We start from the raw sequence: 19,663 nt of genomic DNA, 5'->3' as shown, positions 1-19,663 counted from the left end.
CAACAGTTAACATGGCAGTTTTGCAACAAAAAAGAATTACAATTTTTTTCATTTGGGTTAAGTGATTCTCCAATTCATATTGTAAATAATTTGTAATTACAAATTACAGAAACATGTTCAGTTTTCACACCTCTGTGGAAACTCTTTCGCTTTGATTGAAATTCAAAATCAATATAAATCGTGCTTTATTTATTGGTCATTGAGGGCTGCAATTTGAACTATGAAAGGTTAATACCGTCTACAAATAATACTGTCTGACGCGGTGGTGACAGCGAGAGGGTGGCGCCGGCGGATTCATGGTGACTTAAAGGATTATTTTGGAACAATAATAGCATCAAAGGGTTGATTTTGGTACAAAAATTTTTGAATCTGGAGTTTAGGTTTTTATTGATAGAAATTTAAAGATCTAACTTGAAATTTAAAGATCCCAAATTCATGAACAATGGTAAAAGATCTAACCTGAAAATAAATAATGTTTTGTTGATTTAGGTTTTTATTGATTGAAATTTAAAGATCTAGAATTTAGGTACATGATTTCTAGGAAGACGATGAACAAGCTAAAAGTTTTTCAGGGTTTAATAATGGTTGGGTTGAATATCTTCTTTTTATTGATAATCAAGATTTCAATATATATATATATATATATATATATATATATATATATATATATATATATATATATATATATATATATATATATATATATATATATATAAATTTAAAAAAGTGAAGTGGTCAAATGTTAAAGTATATAGCCCAACAAGTAATATAGCCACAGTTCAAATCCATGGTGAATGCAAAATTTTAAAAATTTTCTTGAAATTTTGATGATCTTAGTGATGAGCATTTTTCACATCAGCGCCAAGTGTATGTCAAGTGGTCTTTTATTTTGACATTGACTAACAGATCTAATAGAAAGGACTAACGTGACCCTTTTTTTGAAGACATATGAGACTGCATTAACACTTTTAAAAATTAAGGGACCATAATGGACTCCGAGGTAAAGTTAAGGGACTAAAAAAGATATTTTGTCAATCAAGTAAATGCGAGGTATAAGATTGAAAGTACTATAATTTGATAAGTAGATAGAAAAGGTTGCTAAAGCACTTCCTAAAACAACTCGATAAGCTAAATAAACAATAAAGTAAAATATGTTTGACTCTAGTGCATTCATAACCATGATTGACTCATTCAGAACCGCATGTTGAAGGAGCACCTACACCTTAATTACCTAGACGCATGTATGCGTGTAAGTGATTCTTTTAAGTCAATAATCAAATACTCCTCGCTTTTTGATTTGATTCAGTCTTACTTTTGTTAGAATTTTAAGGTTAAAAATGTAATGTTACATGTGTTAGGGCTATTATTTAATTAGCCAAAACTATAGTGGTCTAATTAATATTCACTTTAAGGCTAGAAAACATGGCAACAAAATTCTATAAAAAACGATCCTTGCCTGGGAGTTAGAAACCTTTGCAAAAATAAGAACATCATTAGCAAAAAAATAAATGTGATAGAGGGAGTCCATTACGAGATAACCCAACAGGTTTCTAATGACCTTCGCCGACTGCCTTGATGATTGTGTACGACAAGAATTTTATGCAAATAACAAAGAGATAAGAGAAAATGGCCACCTTGCAACTAATCCTCTAGTTGGAAAAAATTGGTAGTTGTCTCCCATTCCAAATAATAGACAAAGAGAAGCTGGTTACACAATGTATGATCAAATTTATACAAATGGGAATAAACCCATTTCGCTTCAAACAAAATTCCAAGATATCCCAACTAACATGATCATAGGCCTTTTCTAGATCTACTTTGAACACCATGTTAGGTTTTTTATTTTTAAATTTACATATATAATGAATTTCTTCTAGGAGGATAACGGATTTATTAGTCGTGCCTTTACCATGAAATAAACTACTCTAGAATGGTCCAACTATTTGATTTAGATAAGGCCACAATCTGTTAACCATAATCTTCGTAATAAGCTTGTAAATAGTGTTGCACAAACTAATGGATCAGAATTCCTTAAATTTTTGGGGGTAGTCTACCTTAGGAATTAATGCAATAAAAGTCTCAGAAAGAGAGGAGTGAAATCCACCTATCACAAAGACATCTGATATAAATTTGACAAAGTCATCTCCAACTATATGCCAAAATTGTTTAAAGAAAAATACTTAAGAATCCATTTGGGCCAAGCACCTTGAAAGGGTTCATTTTATTCAACACATAAATAACTTCTTCCCTCGTCATCTATTGATTCAAAGAGTGTTAGGCTTCTTCAGTAAGGCTAGGAGCCATACTTGAGTCATCCATACTAGCGGGGAATATATGAGATGTAGGGTAGAAAAGACCTTTAAACCAATTTAGTGCTTTTTACCTAAGAATAGCATCATCATTACACCAAAGTTCTTTGGGAAGATGAAGGCCATGGAATTTATTTCTCTTCCATCTGATTAGCGTCTTTGTATGAAAAAGTTAGGTGTTTCAATCTCCCAATTTAATTCAATCATCTTTAGCCATTTGATACTAATGAATCTCCTCTTGCGCGAGGATCTTATCATACTCTTATTGAAGTTCATGTTGGAGATAAACTAGTTTTGTCGAATCTATTTTCTCCAAAGAGCATTGAATACCCTTGAGTCTCTTCTCAATGTTGTGATTCTGTTTGCTAATATTACCAAAAGTTTCCTTATTAAAAAGGATAGAATCATGCTGCACATTTTGGAGACAAGATACAATTACAGGTGGGAATTTGCCCCAAGTATTTTAGACTATATTGGATTATTTCAGGTGAGTAATGTTAGAACAAGTTTGAGAATCTGTGTTCAGAATCTGATTTTGATGATGACAAAAACCATGTATTTTGATGGAACAATTTTATGAGAGGATAATAATTCAGCAAATATATTTCATCCCCTTTGTTATACCCCAAAATTTGCCCACATCTTTTTTCAAGAAAACTCCAATCTGAAAATTAAGAGTCTCATATAATCATGGATTTTTATTTCAACAAATATCCTGACATATGAAATACTTAGTTTTTAGAATTTTTCTTATACAGTAATTTGGCTTGCAGTTGAATTTATTCTTACGCAAACGCCAAATGCTGTTTATTACTTCACACATACTATTTATTTATTTACAGATAAATAGTACTGACACAATTGGTACAGAGTTAAATCTTTTTGCAGGCGCAGAATCAGGAAACTCAGACTGTACTGGTAACAAGTAGATTATTATTATCTTTTGTTTCCCACTAATTTTTGTACTATATTCCATTATTTTCAAAAATCTTTTCAAATCTCTTTTTCAAAAATCAAATCTCTCTTTTTCCCAACACTATCTCCACTTTCTTTCAAAACTTATTTCCACTCAAATTTTCCTTTTGTACGGAATCACATCATTCCCCAACGTCTTTATCCTTCTTTCCATTCTATAAATACCTCCCATTTTCTTCCATAAAATCTCACTCATCTCTCAAATTTCCACTTCATAATCCATCCTTTCTTCTTCCCCGACAAAATGGCGAAGTGGTGGGAAACGTGTTGTCTTATGATCATCACCATTGCTACGGTGATCATGTCTTTCTTCTGTCTGCATAGCCCGGAACACTGTGGACCTGGGATGCTTATGCTCCCAATCATCTACATGTTACTATTTGTAGCATGGGTTATCAATCGTCATTCTTAAAATTTGCCGTATTTCTTATTTCTTAAATGTACCGTTTATTCGTCGTACTGTTCAATATAGTATGTAATATTTGTACTGTCAGTATTAAATGTTGTACTATTTGTCATAATATTGCTTAATTACTCAGATAATATTTTATGTGTTTTCTGCCAGTCAAATATTCATTTTTCTGTGCATTAAATGATTTTCAGGGTTATTATCGGTAATTTTGCCCGCATACAGTAAATATTAGTTATTTATTATGTCTGTGTTTTTCTAACAAGTCATGTAAATAAACTTTCATTTTTCACATAAAACATAAAACAAAAACAACAAAAAAGAAAATTAACTTTGACTGTTGATTTTTCACTCTAACTGCTACATCAATACCTGAACAGTCAGTCGACAACCAAACTGCTGGCAGTACAATTCTCAGTGTTTTGTACCATCAATCAAATCAATCTTTCACAATTCAAAATTCCAAGATTTTTGTTCTAGAAGTCTTCTGAATATCACGCGATTAGCAGAGACTCAACACTGCACAAAAATCAGGTACGCTTAACTGTCTCCTACATAAACAGTCCCTGACTAGGGTTTTCTTGTTTTTACAGGAGAAACAAGTTTTTGAGAGCTCAAATGGATTTCATACACATCCATATATCTCAAAGTACCATCATACAAATTTTCAAACTTCAATTCACTCAGACGCACCGTCAGCAGCTCAAACAGTCAACAGACGACCCGTTTGACCAAAAAAGTCAACAGACAGTCAAAAATGAAATTTTTTGTCAAAGTCCATATTTTGTCAAAGGATTCATCATTTGATCATTGGATGATCATAATTCATCAAGGAAAGATCAAAAATCAACAAAACCCTAAGATTCAAAATTAGGGTTTTTGCCTGAAAAGTCAACTCAACTTTGACTGATCATAACTCTCTCATCCTTCATCCAAAAAATTCAAACCAAAGCTCATTTTGAAGGAAATTCAATTATTTTTCAAATGCAATTGATCCCATTGTCATTGCATTCACCATTTGAAAAATATGACCAAAGACATTACAGGTCATTTTCAAAGTCAACAAAAAGACACTTTTTTCAAAAGGACACACAAGGAGCATCAAAAATCATTTTGACATGAGACCAAAGACATTGGTTAGAGGACTCTTTGAGGTTTCCAAAAAGTGCAAGATCTCCTTCATATGACAAAAATTGAGGGATTTACACCTTGTTGAAGTTGGCTAAATTTTGGGAAAATGCATGAAACCAACATTGCTCAAAAATGCATTTTTTCCAAATGGGGCCAAGTTTTCATGGTTCAAACATCATTTCCATAATATTATGGGCCTCCCACGACCAAGACTAAGCCCATACCATTTTTATTCATTTTTTGCTTGATTTTATCTTATTTTAAGATTAAAATTAAAAGGAAAATGAATGGATAATGGGTAGCTTACAATCCAAGCATGACTCACCCAAGGAATCTTCATTTTTCTGCAGAGAATTGAAGAGCAAGACAAGTGCATTGAAGGCAAGAAGACTTGGTCAATAATTCAAAGCTTTTTAACATAAAAAATTCAAGAATTCCACAAAGGCAACTAGATGCTTCTTAGCTTCAATTCTAAGCACTCAATGCTTATAAATAGGCTAGCATGCTTCAGTAACATAGAGAGGACGAACTCAGTAGCATTCATAAGCACATAGCACTCTTGTAACAACTTGTAATTTTCCAAGAAACTTGAAATTCGAATTTTAAGTTTCAGTCAAATTCAATACAAAATAAACATTCAAACATCATCTCTAAGCTTCACTGAAACAATTCCAATCATTTCCAAGTCTTAAACCTCATTGAATCGAGCTATACAGGTCATAATTTGTTCGAACTTAAATCAATTCGTATCTGGTTATTCACGCATGCTTAACAAGATGTAGACATATATTTGAGTTTGGTTTGATGTGTAGATCATTTCTGGAAACTTAATTGAAGTTTAAATACGTATACACGAAACTACCATTTTAGGGTTCATAGTTTCAAAATTAGGGCTTTCTGAAATAGGCAAAATTAGAGGTTCTAAGTGGTACCATTGAGTTCGTATGGATCAGACGAATTGAATGGAGGGGTCGCGCCAAATTTATTTTTAGGTTTACCCCTATTCGTTATTTTGCAGGTCTGAAGCTCATCAATTACAGCGCTCTTTCATAAAAGCGCTGTAAAAGGCCCTAGCGAGAGGTTGAAGATGATGAGGTGTCCCCACCTCATTGGAAAGCCAGCGCGCGTGTTTTTAAAATTTCCTCTAATTCTGTGCTTTGCAGGTGTACTGATCACCACGTGCCTCAATTTCTGGACCATCTGATCTCATTTAATGAATCATCCCACGCCTCAGAATAAATCCTCATACCATGGACTCTCAGATTAACCACACCTGATCAGTATCCTTTTATTTTCTATTTTTATTTTAATTTCTTTGCAAAATTAATTAAAAATAGTTTTAAAAATCCAAAAAATACACAAAAAATATTTTTAGACTTCTATAATAATATATTATTTTCTGAAATAAAAATATTTTATTTTTCTTCAAAATTTCAATATTTTGCATAATTAATAAGTATATATTTATATATTTGCTTTTTAATTATCTTAATCAATCAAAAAATCATTAAAAAAATTGTTCTTAATGTTAAATATTGTTTATATATTATAAACTAATTTTGTACATATTTTGAATAATTTTATCTTTAAGTTTTAATTATTTGTATAATTATTTGTATAATTATGTTTTAATTAGCTTAAATCAATTTCAAATCAAATTCCAAAAATTCCAAAAAAATTAGTTTTGTTTTAAAATTAATTAACAAATATTTTGTACATATTTTAAACTTAATTTCTAGGTTTAAATCTATTTTCATCTTTTTTCTTCATTTTAATTTAATTAATGATGCATTAATTATAATTAAAATAAATCATAAAAAATAAAAAAACATGCCTTTTATTTTTCTTGCAATTTAAATTCCTAGATAAATGTATAGGATGTCAAATTCATGTAAATAGGCTAGTTTACATTTCCTGCACAATCGATGTAATAGCGTAGATTTACTTTCCGCACTTTACATTTCCGCATTTTAATTTCCAGCAAATATAAACTGCATGTATGTCAAAGATAAAATTGAACCGTTAGATCACTAACTTCAAAGATAAAATATCTGAATACAATCACAATCACACTTGCACCTTTTAAGGTAATCCCTTTCTCATTCTTTTCAAAATCAAAGTCAAAATTCTACTATTTTGAGTACAAAATCGAACCTTGCGTTTATATCCGGTGAAAGGATAGATTTTTAAAGGAAATAGGATAAAGACCTTACAACTCAGGGTAGACCTCCTAGTTTGCTTGCTCAAATCAAAACAAACAAAATTCTCATACACTGTTGTTTTTTTAAAACTTTCCAAAAAAGACAATACTTTGTATACATCCAAACACGGATTATTACAAAGTTAACGTTCTTTTCAAAAAACATCTTTCGAAAGATAAACAAGCATTTTGTATACATCCACACACGGATTATTACAAAATTCAATTTACAAAAGTATTTGAAACCACATATGAGCATTCTAAAGCAATTGAAAAGTGATCGAAAAACAAGTGAGCTAAGCAAACTTAAGAGCCCATGGATAACCATGGATACAAAGGGTGCTAACACCTTCCCTTTGTATAACCTACCCCCTTACCCAGAATTTCTTAAAGGTCTTTTTTCTGTTTCTTTTATAAACCTTTCCTTAATTGGATAAAATAAAAGGTCGGTGGCGACTCTGTGAATTTTCAAAAATGCGAAAGCATTAAGCGATAAAAAAGAGTCAGTTCACGTATCTCTACAGATCAGAGGTATGGCCCGGATTAAAAAAAGGAGGTCCACACCCTTTTATATGTTCAATCAGACAACTTAGTTTTTAACAATTCATTCATCAAAATCTATTAGTCTTTCTCCCCTTTTTGTCATAATCAAAAAGCTTTTAAGAGGGTTGGATCAGACTTCGAAATAATTTCGCCCCCTGAGATGTATAGTCTCCCCCTGAATTGGACATCCTTAACTGATTTAAGGCTCCTCTAGAAATGATTTCTCCAGTTGTTTTAACAAAAGATTAATAGATGTTTTAACCGTGTATGAGTGCATCTTCTAGAAGTTCTAACAAAGTATTCTTTTAATTTTCAGATTTTCCTGTAAAGCAAATACTTCTGGTACACAAGTTAGGAATGTATTCAGAATTTTAGTTTCATTTGTGTCAAGTAAGAATATCCGAACATATAATATCTATTTTCAAGTTTTCTTCTCCTTTTAGATGTGGATCATTTTAATCTTATTTTAATGTTTGTTTTTCAGGATTTAAGATATTTTAGCAAGGACCATAAAAAATAGTTAGACAAAACGTGCTTTTCATAAAAAATACAAATAGTAACTTAACCAAAGACTACAATAGACATACATCTAAGCGTAGAATGGTTCACACTCTTCTTCAATAAGAATGTCATCATTGTCCTCACACTCAGCATTGGAATACTCTGAACTAGTTCAGCAGATTCAAACAGAGCGAATAAAATTCTCCCATATGGAATGTGAATACTTTGGCCACATCTAAAGGCAGTGAGAGATGCTTTGAGATCACAGAAGATGATTGCGGTAAGATTCAGTGGTCGACCATTTTCAAGTCTATGAATTAGAAAATGATATTTGTATGTCAGTAGGTGATGAAAGTGTCCTCTAGGTGTTATGTTAGACAGAACGAACTTAAACAAAACTCGTTTGTAGGAGATAGGAATTCTGAATTATTAAAAATGCGCCTGACATCTCTGCTACTTACAGTGTTTAAGGTTTTCCAATGGTCAAAGGCAGCAAGGCAGACAGCCGATGGATTGGGCAGATATCCAATTGTCTCATCAATTGATTCTTCAGTGATAGTGAAAGGGATGCCATGGATGTTGACCGTGATGCTGTGATTATCATCACTAACAGATGCTTCCATCCAGAGGGTTTTTACAAGATTTGGGAAAATAGAGCCTTGAAGGAAAACAATATAGTGAAACTATCCTTGTGTCCCCAAGAGTTCCATGAGAAATTCGTTACGTTCAGCCAGGCCCATAAATTTTTCTTTGATAATGAAGAGTCGAGGTTGGAAATCCATTTGAAAGAAAAGAACTGTTTGTCAAGATGCAGGAGAGGAGTTTTTAGAGAGAGAAGACTTTAATAGAATATTGATGAAAGGCCGATGAGTGGTTTTTAGGGGTATAAATAGTTTTGTAGAATGTTTTGAAAAAGAAACTAAGTTAAACCTAATTATTATTAGTATTTATTGATCCTGACGGTTGAGAGGAGATAGCGTGATACGAAGAGATTTGTAACAAATTCCTAGAGTTTTAGACTTAGTAGCTTGACCGCATGCGTCTTTTCAGGAGGTTTACGACACATGTTCATTAATCACATGTCTGAACTTCTGATTTGGGGGATGTTATATTCATGAATTCAGAGTTACAAGAAAGATCAGAGAGTTTAACAGATTATTCAAACTGAGCAAAGTAGGTAAACAATTTAAACAGATAACGATTTAATTAGACTAACGGAAATGCACAGATGAAGAAAACATAGAATCACAATACTACCTAGCCTCTAAACATAGTTTTTAAGGTCTGAGGGGGATATGTTTAGAGTTGTGATCATACTGAAATTTACTCACCACCTTAACATATGCATCAGGAAAAGCCACGCGCCTATCAACGTCTTCCAAGGCCCTATCTAAGTTGTGATAGATCATTCGATTACCAATATAAGGAATATTCCAAGTGAATTTCCCATCAGTCATGTCTACTTCAACTAAACTACATTTATCAATGACATTCAACAAATACGCTACCCTAGAATGATTAAAATTACCTCCTTTTGGCCCACTTGGATGAATGATGTCGTTAAAGTCTCCGATCAACATCCAAAGACCATCAACAGTTCCCCCCAGCTAATGAGGTGGAGCCACAGGTCAAGATGAGAAGTGTACATGGGACTAGCATAATTTTCAATTATATACCAAAAAGAAGTTTCCAAATATAACTTGATAGTAATTTTATCCATAAAGACATCATGAACAAAATTAACAATGTTACTACCATTTTGCTTTAACACCTAAATTCCCCCGGATTAAACACTTGAATCTATGTAGTAAACACTCACTTATCCATCTCTGTCCTATAAGGACTTGGTCATATGAAAACCAATGTGTGTTTCCATAATTATTAAAAAAATTGGAGAGTGTTTTATTATCAAATCAATCATGTGTCTTTTAGCCTTATTATTAGAGGCTCCTTGGATATTCTAAGAAATCATAATGACTTCTTTGAAACCTAACATAACTAGTCAAGTTGATGGAGGTGACAAAGCAAATCCTAGACACAAAATAATTTACGTAGCAGGCTTCGTTCAATGGGAGTTTCACAAACAACTTCCTCTTCTTGAGTAGCACCCCCATCCATAACACGTTGGTTATTTCTATCTGCCCGAATTAATTTCATTTTTAAATTCGGAATGTTGTATCATGTGATGGTCTCCAAACCTAAATTCACTATGGGAACAATGGAAGTGTATTTAGCAGTGCTAGGCACACCTTTTTGTGTCGAGTAGGAATTAAAAGTTGGCCCCATTTTGTACAAAGATCCACCCACTAATAGCATGATGTGGTTCCAAAATGGTGGACTTGGCATTGGAGCGTGGGTCCAATCTACGCGTTGGATGACGCGCGTCCGGGGAAGACCCACTCTTATCAAATCATCGTTTATTGGAAACTGCATAAAGTTGATTAGGTCGAGTAGTGGTTCCAATAGTTTTGGTGTCAACGCTTATACCTTTTAATGAAACATCAATCCCCTTGATTTTAAAACTCCCTGAATCTCTAGGCGCATTGTTTGATAAGGATTTCCCTGAAACATAATTGACTATTTTGTTGCATTTTTTCCTCTACACCACAGCCAATCACCATGAACTGAATTTATTTTTCTAGATTATTTTGTTACAATTTTGGCGCTATCATCGCCCTCTTCTTGATGCAATTCCATTAGTCTTTGCTATCATTTTCTGGAAGACCTCTTACTTGCTCCACTGTAGGAACGGTTGGTTCTGTCAGATTATGTGGTGTTTTTTTACAATCACGGGTGTGATGTCCATAACAATCTCAATTGGAGCAAATAATGCGAAGACCTTCGTATTACACGTTGTACCGGTGACTATTAACATTGACTTTTTCGACAACCGACAAGGTCAGATCAATCTCCACACAAATTCTCACAAACCTCCCCCTCTTTACTTTCAGGATATTAGTATCTACCGTAACAAGAGTACCCACAACAGATGCCAAACCAAGAAAGACACTTTCATCGTAATACAATAAGTTAAGCTCTGGAAATTGAATCCAAACCAAAGTCTTCTCCACTTTTGCGAAAGGAGATGCAAAGTCTAGAGTCCATCGAGCGACTGACACATAATGGTCAAACAACACCCATGGGCCTTCTGAACCAATTTTCTCCCTATTTGCGAGTAGTTCGCACTTGACCATAAAGAATTGTTGTTAGCGTCCATGATATCGAAATCTCCATTAAGTTTTCACATTTTCTTCAACCTATCCTTCATCAAATGATAGCCAATGTTCTTCCCAATGAATTTAATGACTTACGCCTCCTTCCAAGAGTTGCATAGTTCCTGAAAAAGTTTCTCCTCCATCATGACCTTTGGTTGCAATCAATTCTTCCCTTCAAGAGAGACTTTCATAAATTCCTTTTTAATCAGGTCCACTCTCTCATTCACAGTAGTGGCTCCTTGGCCTTCAATGAAAATATTCTAGAATGACAGTCTAGAAGACTTAGATACACCTCTATCTGATGGTTTGACCGACTAAAACATAGCACTCCATGTGAAAACTCCTCCTTATTCAATTTTTTTAAATATGTAACTAGATAAGAGAACCACCAAAAATTATGTCTTCACTCTAAATTCTTTCTCTAAAGTTATTGTTATTCCTTAGTGCATTATTTGCCAATTTATATCAAAGGTAGGGGTGGCAAAACGGGCCGCCCGCCGCCCGCCCCGCCTTAAGCTTGCTAAAAAACGAGCGGGGCGGGCATGCCCGCCAAGTGAAATGGGCATAAAAATATGTCCGCCCCGCCAAGATGACGGGTTGGCGGGCGGCGGACTTACCCGCCTATTTTTATTTATATTTTTTTTTCATTTTTTTAATAGATTAATAAATCTTTTTTACCTTTTAATTAAATTTTTCACTTATTTTTTAAAAAAATTTTTTGTAAAAGCAACTTTTTAACAAATTTTACTTAAAAAATATTACATATATTTACAAATAAATATATAAAATAAACTATCAAGAATTGAAATTATAAAAATTAACTAAAAAGAGATAATTTTGGAGAACAGGCGGACTTTGGCGGGCGGCGGACATTGGCGAGGCGGACTATGGCGGGCGGCGGGTTTTGGCAGGGCGGGCGGTGGCAAGCGGTGGGCTTAAAATACCAACCCAACCCACTATTTTTTGACGGGTGCGCGGGCCGGCCCAGCGTGCCACGGCCCGTTTTGCCACCTCTAATTAAAGGTGACAAATAAAAAAAACATTTATATATTTAATGCACTATAAATAGATCCAATTTCTTCTGTACCAAAAATACGAGTCTAAAAATTAACAATGTTGTGGAAGAAATAAGTTGATTTAAAGAATTTTCATTAATTTAATGAAAATTAAAATTACAGTTATAAAGTCGAAAATAGCACTTAAGTGAGCGGAAAAGAAAAATTGACAAAAATGCCATTAAGGCTAGTGTATATAAATATTAATTTAAAAAATACAAAATTCTGAATCAAAATAAACTCAACTCACTTGATTTTGCTCTCAATGAAACCTCGGGGCTAGGGTTTTCAAACTAGGAGGAAGAAAAACGACCGTGTAGACTACGATTCTTACGCAAGCGGCGATAATAAGAATGTGCAGTGACGATTTCTCTGGTAAAAAGAGTTTCAGTGGGTGGTGCTGCAAGTTATCGACATGAAGTACTTGCGATGGCCGTTAGCCGGTATTTTCTGCAGGTACGGTGGCCTTACTTTCTCCGATGTGTATGTGGGATAAAAACATAATTTTGCAGAAGATTAAACAACAAGCACCAGTGGTCTAGTGGTAGAATAGTACCCTGCCACGGTACAGACCCGGGTTCGATTCCCGGCTGGTGCATAGATTTTTTTTCAAACTTGGATGACTGCTTCTGCCTCTTTCAAGATTCCAAACATGGTTGAACTCCTTTCGAATTTAACAACTTTGAATCTAGTCTCATTGCCTTTTCTTGGACTGAATGTTTTCCTAAACTGCATTAGCGCATGAAAATCCATTCCAAGTGGTGTAATGCCACACAAACCTAAGTATCCCTCCCTACACAAGGATTACAATACACATTCTCATTATTCAAGTTATCAGTCACACTTGCTCACTTATCTTAGACTTGGGGTGTCAGTACAATTTTCAAAGATTAGCTTTTCAGTAGTCAAAGAAATATTTCCAACAACACACCCTAGGAGTTATTAGAAAGAGGTCCAAGGTTCAATAAAACCTTGAAAATTAACATAAATTTACTTGTTAAAAACTTATTTGAATCCAAATATTTGAATTAATCTTGACTGTGATGACAATGTTGGAGACAACAAGCAACACCCAAACTCAAATGCAATATTATGACCTGTTTTAGAAACTAGTAACTACTCAATTATTTAATCTTTAAGTTAAACTATCAATGCACACTATAGCTAAATTAAGACAGAACATACTTGTGAATATATCATGGTGCACAAACCTAAAATAACTAACTACCTTGCATATGCAAATTACAGTGTCTTCAAATTCTCTGTAGAACACAACATGGTAGACTCCATGAGAATTTTAGATATGTCAAGAACTTTGCAAACATACCTACTGCGCAAGTCTAGACAAATCGACCGACCACTATAAAGCTGCTAATCCATGGAGCTCACTCTGCACAGACATGTTCAATCTCATCGATATGTTTTCCTAGTTTCCCTACTAGAGTATATGTCATGCATGACATTTTAAAGTTCAATATTAAACATAATGTAATAATGCTCAATAAATCTGAAAATAATTTTTAAAAGGGATTCAAAATACCCTTTTAGTTTGATGAAAAAAAGTTCATCTCATTCCACTGGTGCTTTTATTGTGTCTACCTTTATCAAGCATGATATTAGGTTCTTACTGAAAAGATAGATATGCATTCCTCCTTTGGGATATGAATAAATATGTTTACTTCATGGCACTCGGCTTTTAGCTTTGGATAAATATTTAATCCATATTTCTTCTCGTAAGAAGTAAGCATCTGCTTTGTGCGCGCTTCGCTTCTTCCGTAGCTTTTTCTTCTTCAGTCTCTAAAACCTCTCCGGGTTCAAATTGAATTGGCCAAGAACCAAAAAGGTAAATTTGAAAGGGATATCATATCAGTATCACAAACAAGTGGACTATAAAGGTCCATTTTGCAAACTCTAAATACCATACTGTTTTTGGAATATTGTTAAGTCTAGGAGTAGAAACTTTTGGCTTGTCCAGTTCTACTCATCTTCTGTAGTCTGTTCAGGTTGAGGAGCTGTTGTCTTTCCATTGAACTTGGTCATGTCTCCGTCAGTAAGTTCCACCTCAAGTAAGTCGCCATCTAAGTAGGAGTCTGAAATAGGAACCAGTCCAGGTGGCAGTCCCTTGTCTTCTGCTTATCCGCAAAACCAGTCCAGGTGGCAGTACTGGTTTTATACATACAGAACTGCAAATTTTAGTGATATCAAGAATAGCAATGTGACCAAAAAGATATGAAATTCGCACTGAAATAATCAAAGAAATCAAATAAAACTGCATTTCAATAACACAATACTCCTAAGACTTGAAACATAGATAATGCCTACCTAGCTTCTTTCTATTTTTAACTTTTTTATTCTGAAATAATTGAATCATAATTGAAAACACAGGAATGACTTCTACTATCTAGCAATCAAAACAATAGTCCTGCACAATTACATTATTGCCCTTCCTTTTTAACTAATTTTCTACTCAAGGGTTAGTTTGGTCATTTCATAAATCAACTATTTTTCTACACTTCCCACATATCCTCACCTTTTCCTTTTCTTCTTTTCATTCAAATTTCAAATTTCCCCCCACATTTCTTTTTCTTACACTTACTTTCTTACATTTCAACTTTCTTATTCATATTTATTTTCTTATTTTTCTTACACTACTCTTATTCTATCTCACTTCTCTCTCCACATTTATTTTTCATTTCATTTCTACTTACTTTTCTCTCTCTTTCTCTCTTGCATTTTTCTCTCCAATATTTTCACTTTTATTTTAATTTTTTCACTCACAATTTTAATAAATTGAATTAACATAATTATTAAAAAAATTATTTTCAAATGTCAAAATGATTCATAATTATTAAAAAAATTATTTTCACATGTCAAAATTTCTACTTTTCTCACGGATCACTATGAACAAAATACATATTTTGTTTTAGTTGACATTATACTTATTTGAGACACAAAATTCTTATTTTCAAATGTCAAAATTTTCTATTTTTCTCACGGGGCACTATCAATAAAATAATCATTTTATTTTAATTAATAATTATCTTTATTTGAGACACAAAATTTTTATTTTCAAATATTCAAATTAAATTTACATTATTATTATTCATTTTATAATTAAATAACTCATTTCAAATTTAGATGTATATTTAAATAAAATCTATATCGTATTAAATAAATTTGTAACAGGACACGATCAGTTAAATTTACGCAAATTTTTTTTTGATAAATATTGCTTTCAATATGCATTTGAATACAAATTTACTATACAAAATTATTTTAACCTATACAAACTCATGAATATCATTAATTTTTTATACAAATTATTTTTTCGCTCACAATTTTAATAAATTGAATTAACATAATTATTAAAAAAAATTATTTTCAAATGTCAAAATTATTCATAATTATTAAAAAAATTATTTTCATATGTCAAAATTTCTACTTTTCTCACGGATCACTATGAACAAAATACATATTTTGTTTTAGTTGACATTATACTTATTTGAGACACAAAATTCTTATTTTCAAATGTCAAAATTTTCTATTTTTCTCACGGGGCACTATCAATTAAATAACCATTTTATTTTAATTAACAATTCTTATTTGTAACGGAACACAATTAGTTAAATTCACACAAATTTTTTTTGATAAAAATTGCTTTCAATATGCATTTGAATACAAATTAACTATACAAAATTATTTTAACCTATACAAACTCATGATTATCTAATTTTTTTTATAATTATATTTATCATTCAATATTCTAAATATCTAAACAAACTATATATATAATATCAAATAAATGTACCCGTGCGGCCGCACGGGTAGTTTACTAGTTATATTAAAACAATTAAACACATAATATGATATTGTTTAGCATAAACACATGTTATATAAGTGCTTATCCATAAACTATTTTTCAATAAGCTATTGTGAAGAGCTTACTCTAACTAGTTGAAAACAGTTTAATGACTATGTTATGAACTATTTTCATAAATTTCTTTAAAAGTTTCATTTATACAAATAGATAATCTCCAACATATCATAAGCTGTTTTCATAAATTAAGTGCATTAGATAAGCTTAAATAAACCAATTATCATCTTGATTAGTTTCACTAACAACAACTTCTTTATTCTGCTTATACTTTTTAGCCTTCTCCATTGCAATCTAACATCTGTAAAAAAAATTGACTGCTAGTTCTATTCTGCAGTTGTAACAATTTTGGACACTTTTAACACTATACTTCAACTGGTGGAAGACTTGCTTTAAAACTGCACAGAACACTTTTTACACTATACTTCCACTGGTGGATATCTTACTTTAAAACTGCACTTTTTACTTTCTTATTGAAAATGAAAATACAAACAAGTCTTTATATAAACCTAAAAGACTTCTGCTATACTAGGAAATTAAAGCAAATAAATACTCTTAATATGCCACTATCTCTTGGCTTTTCCACTACAAAAACTCTTGGCCTTTCAACTACAAGAGACTCTTTATTTTTCACTAACTTATTAATAAAAACCCACTTAATAACATTAAAGTTTATTCAACAAAACTCCCCTGTAAACTTAAATGTTTCTTCTATCCATCATGCCTATCATTTTCTTGCCTCTGTCGAAAATTTCTTTCGATAATGGTTTCGTGAAAATATATGCTGCTTGATCCTTGCTTGCTACATGCCTCAATTCGACACTTCCTTCCTTCACATGTTCTCGAATGAAGTGGAAGCGAACGTCGATGTGTTTGCTCCTTTCATGATTCACTGGATTCTTTGCTAACTCAATTGCTGGCTTGTTATCCACTTGAATTATTGTTGCACCTACCTGCTTTAGCTCCATTTTGCTTAACAATCTTCTAAGCCATATTGCATGACAAACGCACCAAGATGCTGCTATGTATTCAGCTTCACATGTCGAGAGTGCTACAATCGGCTGTTTCTTTGAAATCCATGTAAAAGCGGTATTTCCCATAAAGAACACATATCCTGAGGTGCTTTTTCGATCGTCTACATCTCCACACCAATCGCTGTCGGAATAACCAATCAACTTGTAATCTTCTGCTCTTGAATAAAACATTCCAAGTGACACAGTTCCTTGGATGTATCGAAGAATTCTTTTCAATGCCTTCCAATGTGTATAGATTGGTTCCTCCATGAAACGACTTATAATTCTGACACTAAGCGAAAGATCTGGCCTTGTACATGTGAGATATCGAAGACTTCCTACCAAACTTCGATATTTGTTTGCTTCAATGTGTTCTCCTCCATCAAATTTCGACAACTTTGCACCTGGTTCCATTGGCGTCGAAATCGGATTACAGTTTTCCATCTTATATTTTTTCAAGATTTCTTTTGCATATTTCTCCTGTGAAATGAAAATTTCAGTTTCTTCTTGTCGGACCTCCAGACCAAGAAAGAATCTCATCAAGCCCAAATCTGTCATCTCAAATTCCCGTGTCATTGTGCCCTTGAATTCTTCTATCATTTGACTGTTGTTACTCAAGAAAATTAGATCATCGACATAGAGAGCAACGAGTAACAAGTTACCTCCATTCTTCTTTACATAGAGAGCATGTTCGTAAGGACATTGCTTGAAACTGTTCTCTTTGAAGTATGTGTCGATTCGTGTATTCCATGCTCGCGGTGCTTGCTTCAACCCATAAAGCGCCTTTTTCAACTTTAACATTTTTTCTTCTTTTCCAACTTTCATGTATCCAGGTGGTTGTTCGATGTAAACTTCTTCTTCGAGCACACCATTTAGGAATGTTGTCTTGACATCCATTTGAAATATCGGCCATTTGAATTGAGCAGCTTGTGAGATAAGTAATCGAATTGTCTCCATTCTTGCAACATGAGCAAATACTTCATCATAATCAATTCCAGCTTTCTGTTTGTATCCCTTCGCAACAAACCGCGCTTTATACCGTTCTATTTCTCCTTGAGCATTCATCTTTTTCTTGAACACCCACTTCACACCGATGGGTTGAATTCCTTTTGGTAATTCTGCTAGTTCCCATGTGTTGTTGCGTTCAATGGCCTTGATCTCTTCGTTCATGGCAGTTTTCCATTTTTCATCTCGCATCGCCTCTTCTAGGCTAATGTTTTCAGTATCTGCCAAAAGACATACAAGATGCACCTCTTTTGTTGTATCATACAAATCCTGCAGACTTTGCATTCTAGGTTGCAGAGGTTCATCTTCATTGTCAGAATCTTCAAGGTCAGAAGAAGTGCTTGTCGGTACAGCGACTGATGTTTCTCCAACTTCGACGATAACTTCTATCGAATTGTTTCAGTCTCACTTGCTCATTTCGTTTACTCGAACATCTCTACTCACTATCACCTTCTTGCTTATGGGATCAAACAGCTTGTACCCTTTTGTCTTCTCATCATATCCAATGAATATGTATTTCTGACTTTTATCTTCAAGCTTTGTTCTTCGTTGATCCGGTACGTGTGCATAAGCCACACTACCAAATACTTTGAAATGAGAAACTGTTGGCTTTTGTCCACTCCATGCTTCTTGTGGTGTTTGGTCTTCTAACTTCGAATGTGGACATCGATTCTGAACATAAATGGCACATTGTACAGCTTCTGTCCAAAATTCCTTCGACATGTTCTTGCTCTTAAGCATTGATCGAACCATGTCGAGAACTGTTTGATTCTTCCTTTCAGCCACACCGTTTTGTTGAGGTGAATATGATGTAGTTAGAAATCTCCTTATTCCCTGCTCTTCACAATACTTAATAAAGGTTGTCGAAGTATACTCACCGCCTCTGTCAGATCGAACGACTTTGATATGCCTGTCAGTTGTCTTCTCCAACATTACTTTGAAATTTTTGAACACCTCGGATGCTTCAGATTTTTCTTTCAAGAAATAAACCCAAGTCTTTCATGAGAAATCATCGATAAAGGAAATGAAATACCTTTTGCCACTGAAAGATTCCGGAGTGATTGGCCCACATATGTCGGTATGAATCAGTTCGAGAATATGTTTAGATTGATATTCTGCCTTCTTTTGAAATGAGGTTCTTGTTTGCTTGCTAAGCACACACTCTTCACAAAACTTTCCTTCATAGTCCATGTCTGGTAGCCCATGTACCATGTTCCTCTTTGCTAACCTTCTCAGACCAGCATGATGTAGATGACCAAAGCGTAGATGCCACAACGACGTTTTGTCTTCGACATTGACTTGCAAACATTTTCCTCGAACGCTTCTCAAGTTCAGTTTGTACATTCGATTTTTTTCCTTTTCGACTTGAGCAACCAGATGCCCTAGCTTGTTCTTCAAGTGTAATATCCGATCTTTCACGAATATCGAATAAC

General features: G+C 33.5%; 1 non-coding gene across 1 annotated transcript; it reads left to right on the top strand.

Moving 5' to 3' along the window:
• Positions 1-12,865: 12,865 nt before the first annotated feature.
• TRNAG-GCC (transfer RNA glycine (anticodon GCC)) lies at positions 12,866-12,936 on the top strand. The gene has a single exon. It is a non-coding gene; the product is annotated as a tRNA-Gly (tRNA).
• The last annotated feature ends 6,727 nt before the right edge of the window (positions 12,937-19,663 follow it).

The sequence above is a fragment of the Vicia villosa genome, unplaced genomic scaffold (assembly GCF_029867415.1).
Source record: "Vicia villosa cultivar HV-30 ecotype Madison, WI unplaced genomic scaffold, Vvil1.0 ctg.000073F_1_1, whole genome shotgun sequence".
Taxonomy (NCBI): domain Eukaryota; kingdom Viridiplantae; phylum Streptophyta; class Magnoliopsida; order Fabales; family Fabaceae; genus Vicia; species Vicia villosa.
This window is presented reverse-complemented; position numbering and strand designations above follow the sequence as displayed.